This window comes from Onychostruthus taczanowskii, unplaced genomic scaffold (assembly GCF_017590055.1).
Source record: "Onychostruthus taczanowskii isolate IOZ18803 unplaced genomic scaffold, ASM1759005v1 scaffold35, whole genome shotgun sequence".
NCBI classification, from domain to species: domain Eukaryota; kingdom Metazoa; phylum Chordata; class Aves; order Passeriformes; family Passeridae; genus Onychostruthus; species Onychostruthus taczanowskii.
In genome coordinates this window covers 6,206,709-6,221,655 of record NW_024500905.1, presented here as the reverse complement: position 1 = coordinate 6,221,655, position 14,947 = coordinate 6,206,709, and positions in this window count along the sequence as shown.

Genomic DNA, 14,947 nt, shown 5'->3' with positions numbered 1-14,947 from the left:
TCAGCCTGTCCTTATGGGAGGCATGCTCCAGACCTCTGATCCACTAAGAGGCCCTTCTTTTGACCCATTCCAATAGGTCCGTGTCCTTCTTTTCTTGGCAGCCCGAGAACTCAGCACAGTGCTCCAGGTGGGAGGTCATGAGTGCAGAACAGAGGACAATCACCCTACCTGAAGTTCTGGTCACATTTCTTTTGAGGTTGCCCATGGCACTGTTGACTTTGTAAGCTGCAAGCACACATTGCTGGGTAATGTCAAGGTACTCACTCACCAACACCGACAAGTCATTATCCTCAGGGCTACTCTCAATAAATCGTACACGCCCGGGCATATGAACTGCTGTTTTCATAAAGTGTAATCGTTAGTAGAAAGAGAGAAGGACACGAACGTATAGCGTATAAAGTAATACTGTAAATGAAAGAAACAAAGACCGCCTCAACCATTTACCTCAACCTGTCAGGGAGAGTGAAGACAGCAGAATAAAAATGTTTTGATTTTGTGAGTTTTTTATTTCTATTTGGACTTAAATTCTTTGTGTTATTAAAAGTAATTACCTTAGTGCTTTGCTAAAAAAGGATGTGAACATCATTATCTGAAGGACAAGCAAGGAGATAGATAGATAGATGATAGATAGATAGATAGATAGATAGATAGATAGATAGATAGATAGATGTATATAGCCAAGAAAATATGTATAAGACCATAAATTTAAAAACTTATTAAATATTCTGTAAGGATAAAAGCACTGCAAATAGGTTTGGATGCACTTTTCAGTAGCATTACTGGAGGTGTTATAAAAGGTCATAAATGGATCAGTATCTTTATCCTAATTTATTGGAGGTATATAACAGTAATTTTTATAGATATGAAAAGTGACCTATTTATATATCTGTAAAATGTTGCTCCATATAATTGGGATAAATATTTCAAAAGAAAAATGCTACTGTTATTTTTTTCACCCAAAACCCAAAAAAAAAAAAAAAAAAATACATTCATTACCGTGCAGAGTTATCATATCCACTAATACTCCCAAATACTATTTTGGGGTGAAAGTTAATACACTGTGTAAAGAACATTTTGGATTGCTTTAGACACTCTTACCAAATGGCGTGGGAATCCAAATCACTTTTCTATAATGAATGTCAGTGCCCAAATAGTAAGACTGCAAATAAACTTCATGCTTAATTTCTGATAACATTCAGAGATACTTGCAATAGACTGACTACTCTTGCATCAGTTTGGTCACCAGTATTCAACTACAGGCCACGGTTCAAATTGTTTTCATTTTTGCTGAGTCAATGAAGAAGATATTAAATCATATACTTTAATTTCTCACAGTACTTGGTCTCCATAGGATTTAGAAATTGCTTTCAACTTTTGAATTAACTCCAAACAGCACATTCAACATTCATTATTTTAGTGACTTTATTTTGTACGTGATCTGTATCACCATGCTCCTGCCACTCACAGATTTATCTTTTCCATTTTTAAGAAGAACTTGAAGAAGCTGTTAATATTCCAAGAGGACTGAGATTTAAACCCAGCAGCTTGCTGCTAGCAAGTGGTGCCTTCAGGAAAAAAATGAATACACAAGTTGGGCTGTTCAATGATTTCATTCTTGAAAGAACAGTGATTCACTTGATCTTTTGGGAGTAGATTGCGTGGGAGGGGATCCTAGCTCCACGTCTAAATATGTATTTTGCTTTGCTCCTAAGGAAAAGAACATAATGTGTGATGAACAAATTACAGTAATTGATGCCATGGAGATCTTTACAAATAAAATACCATTAAAATATTATTTATTTGCATAAATATACCAACAGAATGAATACCTAACCCAGGGTTTCTGCCATAGTATGAGACAGACCATGATGTTTGTTGAGGTAATTAATTTCCATTATTCACCAAAATCCACTGATCAGAAAAAAGTCCATTTGCTGTTTAGCACAAGGTTTTCTTGAACCTACACATTGGACAGGGAAGGATTATAAACATCAGACCAGGCAGGGGAATAGAGAGAACAAAACTTAGGTGGTAGTTTGGGTGTGAACATCTGAAAGATCTTCACTTAATGAAGTCCCAAGAGTTGAATACACTCATATAAACATTTCAGAACAGTCACTTTGTCAGATGCAATTGCAGTAAGGGAAGAATATGAATATACTGAGCATACTGCCAGTAGAAGCAGGATGAACATCAATTTGGCCTACCTGGAAAAGGTCCCCATGGTACAGCCTACTTAGAAAACATCCCTGTGGTATAAGACACGTCCTCTGGAGTCTCTGCTGGTGTGTCTTGGCATTGATTATGATATTGACTTAAAACTTTTCAAACATTTCTTGTCTTTTTATACTATACAATTCAAACTACTTCATTATTGTAACATGGTTGGGATTTGTGTGTGCTTTCACACATGAAATACGTAACATCTAATTTATGAATCATGGAAATTAATTATTACTCTGATGCACAGGCCTAGCAAGCAAAATAATTTATACCAAATAATTTCTGCTGCATTTTGCATAAATCTTTCTGTCTTTAAGTTACAGTAGGTTTGAATAGTGTAAGAAATACCACTGACACAGTACAATTCAAGATATTCTACAGCACTCTGGAAAAAAGACCTGTTCTTGGCTTATCACTGTTAATCTGATTCAGTTAACCAAGTACAAAATAAGTAATATAGAGTTGGTTAGGTTTCAGGTCCAATAAGAAGTTTGCATTCAATTTATTAATACCCTGAAATTTTTACTCATGTAAAAATTGTATTAGTTTATTTTTACTAATGGAATGGTTATATTCAATTAACCAAACTGAAGGTTTTTATGTAATTTTTATGTAATTTGAACTTTGGTTCAAATCTTGTCCATAAGTAGGAACAGGGAATGTGGTGTGGATAAAATAAAAACAAATTTGAAAACAAAAATCTGCTTCATTTGAATGAATCCAAAGCAATCCTTAATATCCTTGCAATACTTAAGTGTACATCTACCACTAGTGGAGATGTTGGAGGGGAAACATCTCTAAAATCAAAATCTTTGTGTAAAATACTATTCTAAGGAAAATACAAGTATTAATAGCTACATTTGTAATGAAACAATGAGTATAAACAAATAATGAGGGTAGGGATTTACAATTTGTGCCATAGATATTAGGTATTACAGTGTACTTGATAAGCTTGACAGTGTAAAGTGGGGCCCTTGTTTCACAACCTCCAAATAAAAATTTACTGAAAGCATAATGGCGACATGAATATGTCTTTGCTTTTCGAATTTTGTTTAAACATTCTCCAAATAGTGATGTGAAAGTACTAAAACTCAGAAAAAAAAAAAAAAGAATTCTTAGGAATGGAATGGAAAAAACTAATTATCAAAAAGATCAACATTTTAAGGATATTCTGATAGTAAAAGGAAGAAAAAAATGTTCAAAAATGTAATCAGATCGAAAGATAAAAATATATTATTTATGATTACATGAAAACCAGTTTTCTGAACAGCTTTTCAGCAGGACATGGAGATACTCTTATTTATATATGGACACGTGTGAATTTCATAAACTTTCATTTGCTCCCATAACCTTTGTTTTGTAGTGTTCAGAATCCCCAGCTGAAATTATATGTGTGAGTTAAGGCAAACCAACAGAGAGAACAAGGTGTTAAAAATGTTCTGAGTTGGTGTTATGTATGATATGGCTGTTTGTGGCTGATATTTTCCAGTCTGTTTAAGACAAGACTCTCCCTCCAGCTGGCACTTGTCAGAGGATCACAGAACACACTTGTGAATTTGCTGCTTACAAATGACAAGATGTGCATATAATTTTAGTCTTCTTTGGACATGTAGATCATGGTAACTTTCTAAAGATGATAAAAAAGCAGATTAAATTTAACCATGGCAGCTCAAATCAATCTAATTCAGTTCTTCTGAGACTCTGTCCTGTATGCAGTCCCTAGAGAGTCATCATTCAGTTCTGCTCCCTCAACAGTTTCATTGCAAAGCTGGATGAACATGAAGATAGTTCTTGCAAGCGCCATCATAAGTGAGGGATGGGGTAGTCCAGCTGAAGGACAAGTGAAAGCAGCAGTGACAGACTGAAGAAGTTCTTTAGACTCTGTTCTTGGAAAATTTAGAATCCTACAATAGTTTGTGTTGGAAGAGATCTTTAAAGGTGTTCTAATCCAATCCCCTTGCAATAAGCAGGGACATCTTCAACTAGATTAAGTTTCTTAGAACCCTGTCTAACCTGACCTAAATTTTTTCTAAGGATGGGGCATTTGCCACCTCTCCAGGCAATGTGTTCCAGTATCCTAATATTTATTTTAAATGATCATGTTATGTGCATTCATAAGATTTAACTATTTTTTGAATTTAATCTTTCTGGACAAAAAAAAAAAAAAAAAAAAATTCACTTTGAAAAGGTATGTCAAGCTAAAGCATCTGAATACTTCCCTCACATAAGGGAAAGGCCAGGGAACTTGAAATATGGAGTGATTTGCTTAAGGTTGAACCCAGGATATAATGGAACAATGAAGAAAAGAGCAATTTTCCCCAGCTCTTCAGTATGAAATCAGTTCTCTGTTCACTTCTAATGGCACCACCTTACCTTACAGTATTAACTTCCATGAGTCCAACTTTTGATATTTTCAGGATTCAGTTATAGCCTATTTATGCATTAGGAGATTTTAAATAGCCCAGTTTCTGACAGAAAGATTTTGATGAGTGATATATATGATTTTTAGCAGCTTTCATTCATCATAACAAAGATGAAACCTAAAGCTGTGCTTCCATCATCCTTCCAAATGACAATTCGCCGCAATCAGGTTTCTCTCGCAACATTTGCTCCCTTTTTCAACCCTATGTGTGAAACTTCTATTGAAGCCTCAGGGAATATACTTAGTATCATTGTTTCCTTTTGAAAATAGAGATAAATTATCTGAATAGTTATTTTGATAGACTTTATTATCTATAAGTCTTTTCACATTTTCAACACAAACAGCTTTAACAAAATACAAAAAAGATATATTTTTTTAAATGGAAAACGGAGACATTTATTACATCAAAGAATTTGAAAATGTATGACCAAATAGTTGCTAATATCTACTGTTTTCCTAATGAGAAATAATATTTTGGCCCTTCCATTGGAAGACTAAATCAGGCTGAATTGACCAGACATGTAATTTCTATGTCTGAGGCAGTTATTTGTCTTCTTGACAAAGTCTAATGCATATATCACTTTTGGAATTCAGTGTACTTTTTGTCATCACATAAACACACACACACACAAACCTACACACAGATATATATTTATGTGTGTGTATATAGATATATGTCTATATTTATACAGAGAGAGAGAGAGAGAAAGGAATTGTAAAGAGCAATTGTAATTCATTTTGTAAACCAGTGGTACATTACAACACGAAGTTTTTTGAAACTGGCATAGTTTTTATGAAAAATTTAACTATAACAGAATTGAAATTTAATATATTAAAGTGTTCAACAGTACATGCTGAGTGTAATATAAAAAAAATAGTCCTTGACAGAGTCCCTTGCAATCTGACTCATTATCTTCTTATCACATTAGGCCATTGTGGCTGTGTATTTTTGTTCCTCAAAATCCCACTTAAATCTAGATGGCCAACATGCTGGCTTGCAGGCAGATGCCAGTGGTTTTCTTCAATTCTTCTGAACCACCTGTAAATAAATTCAGTTATGAAATAGAAAATTGTTTGAGCTCAATTTTTTAATTGTCTCTGTCCTGATGGATTTTTGTCTATCATTGATGAGATTGCAGGTCAAAAGGACTGTGCTGGCCATTGCTAGCTCAGCTCACATGTAAATTGCTTCACTAGACTTCTGATCAAATGAAATTTCAGGGTATAGAAGCTATGTCTGGATTGTCGCTGTTAAATCTGAAGAAATCCGACTTTGGCAGTATATTGCATATTGATTTCATAGATGTGAGAGAGGGGATCATACTGTGAAAGTGAGTGACGTTTGAATGGTTTTAACTAATATCTAGCCATTTGAGAACTGATAAAATCTTGTTTTGTGCTGTAGGTTTATACAGACTTCATGTTGTCCTCCTGTTGTGATATAAGACCATAAGGCAGTGAGGAGGAGAATGAGGTGATTTGGACATGAAAGCACTTTGATCAAAGAAATATCCAGTTTTAATAATTACAAATATGTTCTGTACAGGAGATGATGCAGTGAGGGAGAGAAACCAGGTGTCTTAACATGACAATTTTTTATATGATCACCCTGTCCCTTCACAGAAATGATGCAGTCTCAGACAGAGATGGAACAGATCACTGTGGTTGCTTCTGCCAGGCCGTACCTTAAGGAAATTTTGGATCATGAAGTTTCTCTGGGTTTCTTTCCACTCCCTGACCTTCCTGGAGATAGGAGATTTTCAGGTCATGGGTCTACCCTCCTAAGAGGCTGTCCTCAGCAGGCTTAATTTTGACATCAGCAGGTTTAATTTTCCTTAATTATAAAGAGTGAGTAGATACACTTTGTTAGTGGCTAGTCATTTCAAACTACAGAGCTGCTTTTTGATTTCCATTATCCTTGTTGCTGCTTACAGTCTTTACTTTTTGGGTACTTTCAGACAGCCATATTTTTTGATGACCAAACAGGTTTGCTTGCAGAGTGTGGCTCCCTATGTGTTTGAGCGCATCAAAACTATTCTGTTTAAGAGAGATGGTTCACCATATTTCACCTACTGTAGCTATGGAAAAAGCTGGTAGAGTTCACAGGTTTATGCTAACAGCTATGCTAATTAGGCCTCACTGCTATACCTTCTGATTGAGAAACAGGATTGCAGTGGCATAAGCTGGAAAATGGAGCCTTGCATGTCCAGTCACATTCAGCACAATTATTATGAGACAATTTTCCCATTTCTCACAGAAGATGTGAAATGCAGGGAAGATCAGGGCGATGTACAATGTCATCCAAAGAGGAAAGGGGGTAATTTTTGAAGACATGGACATCAAACCCACACTATAAAAAGGTGTTTGTAAAGCAGTTCTGATCCTTAGTTACTCATTGATCTTGGTTTTACCACATTGCACAGTCTGATTCTACTTCAGCCTTGCAGGTGAAATGGCAGTAAGAGAAAAACTGAGTAATTGTCATAACGCTCAAGGTACTGACTGAGATGATAAATTGTTCCCAAATTTGCCATGTGTCAAATATTGCTTTCCAAAGCAAGAAGCACTGATTTCTACAAGAATGTTAATTCAACATGTTAAAAAGAAAGACTCTGATATGAGGTTCATCTAGGTTCATGGTGTATATGAATTGATGAATTGTCTGAACGAGTGGATACAGCTTGGGCTAAAATAACTAACTTCAGTTGTCTATACATAAGTTGTCTATGGGCCCTATTTGGAAGATATAGTCAAAAGTGTCTAGAAAAAAGCTTATGTGATCACCCACTTGGACTTGGTTTCTTTACCTACACAAGGACATCTGTGCATGTAAGATATCTAAGAGATGGGACTCCAAGATAATAAAGGATTCATGAAAGACCTGTGCCCCTCTGGATAGGCATTTGGAAACTATAACATAGTATCCAAAACATCTCAATAGATGTTGCACTTGTGATTAAGCACCAAAATCAAGCCTTAGCTTTCATGAGCTGAATACCATAAAGAAGCATGGGATATCTAACAGATCTATATTCAATGCACAAGCAGCTGAAAAGGAAAATCAAAACAACCAAATAAAAAATAAAATTCCAGTAATGGACCACGATAAAAAAGTAGCATCTGACTAAAGCATTTCTTCTGCCAGACCATGCGCTGGGCAGGCCTCTAATGCTTAGGACGTAATTTCCAATAGAAGTTAATTCCTCAAAATGAGTAGCCACAACCAAAAATCAGGACATTAGCTGGTAAAAGTGATTTAAATGCTGATCTGTTCAAACTCAGAGCAGAAATCTGAATGCCACCATCCAAGTGACTCAGCTAAACTACTACTTATTCACCATTCTCTCCTGCACTACTTGTAACCAGTTCTGTAGTTGTAATAACTTTTAAATGAAATGCAAATCTCTTTCCCCCCAACCAGCCTACTGATACTTCTTAAATGAATTATCTTACAAAAATTGATAGACAAAAGAAAAATAATCTTTTCCCTAAAGAGCTTCTAGAGTTCAGCAAATCCAGATTCTGTGAAAAAAACTGGCTGAATGATGGTAACAGAGCCTAAAGAGAATCAACTGTGCTGTTCAGAAGCTGTGTATCTTCAAAACTTTACATTCAAATAGATGTGGATAAAAACATTTTTTCTCAAGTTCGAGTAAGGGATATTTATACCTAAAATTAGGAAGAGAGACTGTCCTATATCTTTGGGGCTTGTACTGCTAACTTGTTATCAATTTTTTATGTATGCAGCCCAGAATGAATAGACATTTAGCATTTATTTTGGTTTCTATTATTCTTTACTTACCTAATGGAAGAACTTTAAATGTAATTAATTTAAACAACAATAAAGAAGAAAGTTAATGTGGCCACCTTGAAAGCAGAGTATACAATAAAAAGAAATTGTAACTACCAATAGCCTTGAGATCTATGAAATATTTTTTCCCATTAAATAGTATATTTGTGAACACATATATTATTTTACCCTTCAGTGAAGAAGTGTTGCGCCAAATTACTCTGTGGAGAGTGTTTAAGATTTGTTGCATTAATTCCTTTTCTTAGTGCAGCAACACTTCCATGTGGCATGTATTACAATAACAGACACAAAAGAAAAATAATCTTTTTACCATTTAATGCATTTTAACTCTGTCACAAGCCAATTTAATCTATTTCTGAAACTTTAACTCAGGATCTTGGAGATTCATATTAAAATCTTTATATTTAATCTTTGTATTAAATTCTGATCTATATTAAAATACTTAACATAAAAGTTTGTGTTATGCAGTTACCTTATTTTTAAATACTTATGAATCTCTGAATTTGATTGGACATACATTTCCCTAAATTCAAGACTTAACCAATTGTATAGTAAACTAGTTAGAGATAATATCTTGACAAATTCAGGTAGTTGTTGTCCCTTTTAGATGAAAGCTCTTATGAGCATTTATTTAAGCCACTACTGCTGGGCTAAGTCTAAAAATACAGCTGTAAATGAATTAATAATCAGAAAATATTTTTATTTTTTGCTTCAACTTGTCTGAGAATCTCATTATTCTTCTGTGTATAACAAGATGCTGCTTATCAGATACACGCAAAATGCTCCCTTTTCAGTATTTTCCACTAAAGATTCCGTAGTTGCAATCTGTAGAAACACTTTTCCCAGTCCTATTTTACAGCACACTCTTTTGTTATAGAACACTATTTTATTATTTTGTTTAAAGAATGATTCAGCAGTTGTCTTCTTGATGGCAATTTAAAAAATTGCTAGTGCAGAGAGTTTCCAGACTCTCCAGAGATAAAAGATGTAAGAAAAAGAGCTCAGCATTTGTTGAGCAGGAATTGTATGATGACAAGACCTTGGACTCTTAAACTGAATATTTTCAAACACAATTTATATAGTTAATTTTACAATGCAAACCATATTCTTTCAAATAGATTTGAAAGAGATTTTCTAGCTATTCTAAGGTTATAACTATAAAAGCAATTTACCAGTTTTTTTCTCCAGTTATTCTCACTGGTTGTATAAGAGCCGTAATTCTTATGAAGAACTGGCAGGGAATGAGTCTTGAAAAGCAAGACTATAGTTGGAACAGTTGTGATACAAAGGAGCATTTGGTCTTGAGGATTCAGAGTCAAGTATAGCCTGCTAAAGTCATCCTAGCCTGGTGATCAAAGAACATCTAACTGCAAATGTCTGGTTGATCTCACAGTGCCCAATGAATTTCTGTCATATAATAACTGATATATTGAAACAAGATACATAAAAAAGATGTACTATTATGAGGATACAGGAATCATAATAAGTCATTCATAAGATACAGGGTGTAGTATGTGCAACTACCAATCTTACATGTCTGCACAGGAAGTCAGATATAAAGAGAAATCAGTCAGAGCAGGTGATAAAAAATTAAAGTCTTGAAAATATCTGTGTAAATTCATAAAGCTAGAGGGGTGAGGGAATGGTATGATAAGCGATGCATAACAACTTACTGGGATTTAAATTCTTTAGCGAGAATGCCATGTATTAAAAATGCTGAATGTAAATCCAATATTATGCAACTAAAACATTCTATTAAATTCCCATGAGCCCTGTAAGACTGGAAGAGCTTTTGAACAATTGTTTGGGAAATTAAAATAACTAAACCTAAGGTAATAATATGACATTATATCTTGAATTAAACTGTATAGAATTTAAGCTTAGAGTAACAGAGTAAATGTACATACTCGTGTATAATGAGAACATCCTTTTACATTAGGAAGAAGTCTGTTTTCTTGTCTGCTATTAAGAGAGATTGGAATCTGGAAAGCTTCATGCTAAATAATAAACTTTCTTTTTTGTTTTCTTCTTTTTTTTTTTAAGTAGTATAACTTTACTTTTAAATTATCTGCAGAAATATTTCTTGAACATCCTTTTGCAATGAATTTAGGATACTAAACTATGGGTGACTATCTTTTGCAAATGTTTCTATGTTTAATAAAACATATATAACATGTATTTGAGACACTTTATAGTCTCTAAGAATTCAGCACATATATTTTGAAGATCAGGGCTTGTGTATGTGCCTGTATGTACACAACTGGGAATTATACACATGAGTTTGGCTGGTTTGAAGTGAAAGAAATAGCATTAGATGTCCCCCAGGGCAAACTATATAGACATAAATTGACCCCTACATTACACCATACAATTTAGTCCTTGTATGACAACTCTATGGCTGTCAGAAGGCCATGATTTTTCTGTTCTAAAACCTGGTTTTGCTATTAATATTAAACTTCACATTTTAAAGTAATAATAAATTCAAATTCAAACTTCTCAAGTTAATACTTCATCTGTAAAAACAGAAAAAAAATTGTCTTACCTTTCTAGATCATGGTTTTTAAGAAAATAAGAGCCATTCTAACTACACACTATTATCACTATTATCAAAATCAAGTGATAGCTGGATTTTTTCCATCCCTTGGGTGAAACTATATTTGAACAATACGAACTGTATTTATTTCACCTGTAAGCAACTCTGATGGAATCTAAATTTCATGATCTCATTCCCAGAGTCACCACTCAACTGTTCTCCTTTATGGTGATCCTCAGGTTTGGTTGTTTATTTTTGTCTGTGTGTATGCACAAATTTTAAATATACTTGTATATTTTCCAGCTCTTGCATATCTGATTTGAAACCAGAATTGAAATCACAAATTGAATACCCCAGAATAAGAGAACATCCAAGAAAAGCAGTGAAGTAAATTCAAACATAAGATCTGCCTACTATATATTATGGCTTTTTTCTGCCTATTTAGAAGAAAATAAGTTTTTGTTCTTCAGATTGTCATAAAAATAAGGATTTACTCAGGGGAGTGGTTCAGCTTAATTTTCTATTTGGTCTCACTCAGTTACTCTGATTTACTCTTTTTTTTTTTTTTTTTTTTTTTTTTTTTTTTTTTTTTTTTTTTTCCCCAGTTGTGTCCAAAGTCAGTTTCTGCCTCAGCTAATGAGACTACTGGAATATACTAAATTGCCTATATGTCTGAGTACATTCATATTTTATAAACCTAACATATGAATAGAAAGACATTGAGAAAGGACTAAAACTTTTACAAAATTCTAAAAACTAAAAGTCTTCTGTCAAGAAAAAGTCTAATTTCCTCTGTGGAAGGTGAAGTATAATATTCTGATACATGTCAAAGCCACCCAAAGTACCTTGTTTATGTTTATTATCATTAAAAGGTTTGTTTTAAAACAGTTTTTCTACAGCTGAAGTCAGCCTACTGTATATCAGCAGCCCACAGAGTACAGTGTCACTTCTTTTGCTTCCATCCTCAATTGCATATCAAGGTTGCTGATCAGGCTACATTAGCACTGATGCATCTTTCTATCTCCCATCTACTAACTGTGGTGTTACACTTAGCACAGGAGTCACAAGAGAGTGGTAAACCACAAGAGTGTCAGGACACAGTCATGAGAAGAGATTGATGTTCACTCTGTGATGGACATGAGGCTTTTCATGAGAAGCTATCAGTCTCAAAGGGCAAAACTCTGGGGAAAAAATAATTCCTCAGAATCACAATTCTATTTTAGGAGTTTGGTGTTTAAAATGGGAATAAAATATTTGGTTCTACTTTTCTTAAGTACACAAATCCCACAAGGGAATTTCAGATAGGAATAGACTATGGAAATGGTTTGCCTTATTCCAAAAATATGTTTTGTCCCATAAAAAGTAAATACAAAACCATATATGGTTAAAATTGCTTAAATTTTTTTAATATTTCTAACTCAGGAGAGAACTCCTTTTGTCACAAAAAACTACAAAATCTTTTTTCTCTATAAGGTCTTCTCAATACCTTATGTAAGTCATTATATTATGGAATTCCATTTTTTCTAAGCATGCAACCAATTGCAGAAATTGTATCAGACGCCAAAAAATTTTCTCCTAACATACAAACAGCTCTGACAATTCCAGAATATTTCTGTTCCACATCAGATAAACTCACCACTTTCACACAAGTATTAAAATGAGATCAAACCTCATAATTTCTTTCACAACAGAGAAAATCAAACAAATTCCAGGAGAAAAAACTTCATATTAACTGCTAGGTTTGTGAAGATAGTTTCCACATTGGTTGAGGGATGCTCCTGCATGGAGTCCTATTCTATCCATCACCCTTGTCCCACAGGATATATCAGCTACCTGAGCTGGTCTCCCTTTCTTATTTCTCCTTTGTCAGGGAATTCTACCTGGGGACTGAGTAATGGAATTTAAATGATTTTTTAAAAATAATGACTGGTTGTTGAAGTGAAAAGTTTCAGCCTTAGCAAATTAATATTTCTAAGAAATGTACCTATCCTATTTCTCTTAAGAAAAAGATATTATGTCATATATCTCCAGAAACAAAGGCATGAAATGGTAGGTAAAATATCAAGTAGCTAATGCTTAGTGTTTTGAGATTGTTAATTAGATGCATTCCTACTTTTTGTGTGATGAATATTTTGCCAATGGTTGCTAATTATTATAGCAATTAGGTTTAATAAGTTGAGAATTTCACAAGCTTAGGTCTTCTGGGTTACAATTTAGCCAATAGGGAGTGGGTGTTAATTAAGGACAAAGAAAAGGAGAATTAAGATTTGATGGGTTTAAGGAAACAGCAATTAAACAAAGTGTTAGAGAGATTTGCATATTTTAATAAGTCAAGAACTCTTGGATGTTCAGGAAAAAAAGTTACATTTTCATTAGTCAGTGTATTTTTTCCAAAGGTCTCTTTACAGATTTTTAACACTTTGTCTCCAGGAAGATATAAGATGGATGTCAGTTTTCGAGTCTTTATTATTAGTACTTTAAAACTGGTTCTAGACTTCAAAATAGGTATATTGTATAAATATGAGCACTAATAGAGCTCGCTCTTATTTTGCAAGAGCCAGCATATTGTCCTGAGTATGGTATCCATAAAGAATGGCCTGCACATGCTACCTCACCTGCATCTGTGACCTGCTACCAAGTTCCAAGAAGATCTATGTCCTGTAAAAAGCAGTTGCATAAATAACATGGGGAAAAACACTTTTTTTTTTTTTTTTTCCTGGTGAAAACAACAGAAAAGATTTGTAGGGAAGGAAATTTATCTCCTGCAACAGAGATCACTATACACATTAACAGCCAGCGATGGGACACTCTTAAACCTATAGATTTTGTCTTGGTTCTGGTATTTTAAGGCAGCAAATGAACAACCCAGTTGTTGGTGTGAGGAAAATCCACCTTGATTTAGTTCTAATTCAATAGAAATAGTTCTGAACAGACAACAAAGAGTTGTTTTACTCTTGTGTACTCAAGAGTACTCTTGTGGAGAAAGAGAATTTTTATTTAGAACTCAACCTCGTTGTTCCATGATGCAGTGCATACACCTGGACATTTTGGTTGTTTAAGACTTTGCAGGTTAGGAAAAATCTTACAAAGCACATTGTAAGAAAAACTCAAATGGTATGCTCCACTAATAATATTTGTTCAGAACCAACTTTTCATCATCAAAATGTTAAAAAGTAGAAGATGATCTGAGTGCAATTCATGCTAGGATCATCAGTTCCTTAATGATTATGCTATTGTGTTGTATGTTAACATTCCTAGTAGTAAATTTACATGAGCCATGAGAGGTGTAAACTGTTGATTTATTCATCAGCTAGTGAGGAATTGATGTGAGGAGTTGATCATTAGTGTCATATTAAGTTGTTTGTCCTAGAGCCAGTTCTCATAAGCCCTAGAAAAACACTTAATACACCCAAGTATAGCTCAGCTACACTTTGGGGGCATAAAATAAGCAGGATGGCTTCTGCGGTGGTGTTAGAAACAAAAAAGGTTTAATAAAGGCAAAATAACAAACAGAAAAACTCGAGCCAGGTACAGAGGTCTGCCCCTGGTAGAAACACTTCACACAAAAGCCCCTCTTCTCCTTTGTTCTGTTCTTTTCTACTTGATTGATCAGGCGGGACTTTTTGGCTTCTATCCAATTAGGTGTTCTCTGGTGTTTGGTGAAGTCCCTGAGGCCCTATGAGGTGGCTTTCCACCTAACAGTTGAGAGAAGCTTCTGGGCTTCTTTCCTTTTTTGGGGGACAAAGGTTAGTTTTTGCCACTCTGTCATTAGGGGGCGCATTCCTACAGTGTCACACGAATAGAGCTGCTGAAACCTACTAAAGCTCAAACATCAAATTGCTGGAAATATCACACAGATGCCAGACTGGCAAGTAGGATGGTGCTTCTGCAGAGCTCAATATGAGCCCTTTTTTTTTTTTAGGGCGGGGGGGGGGGGGGGGGCATCACTACTTATAGG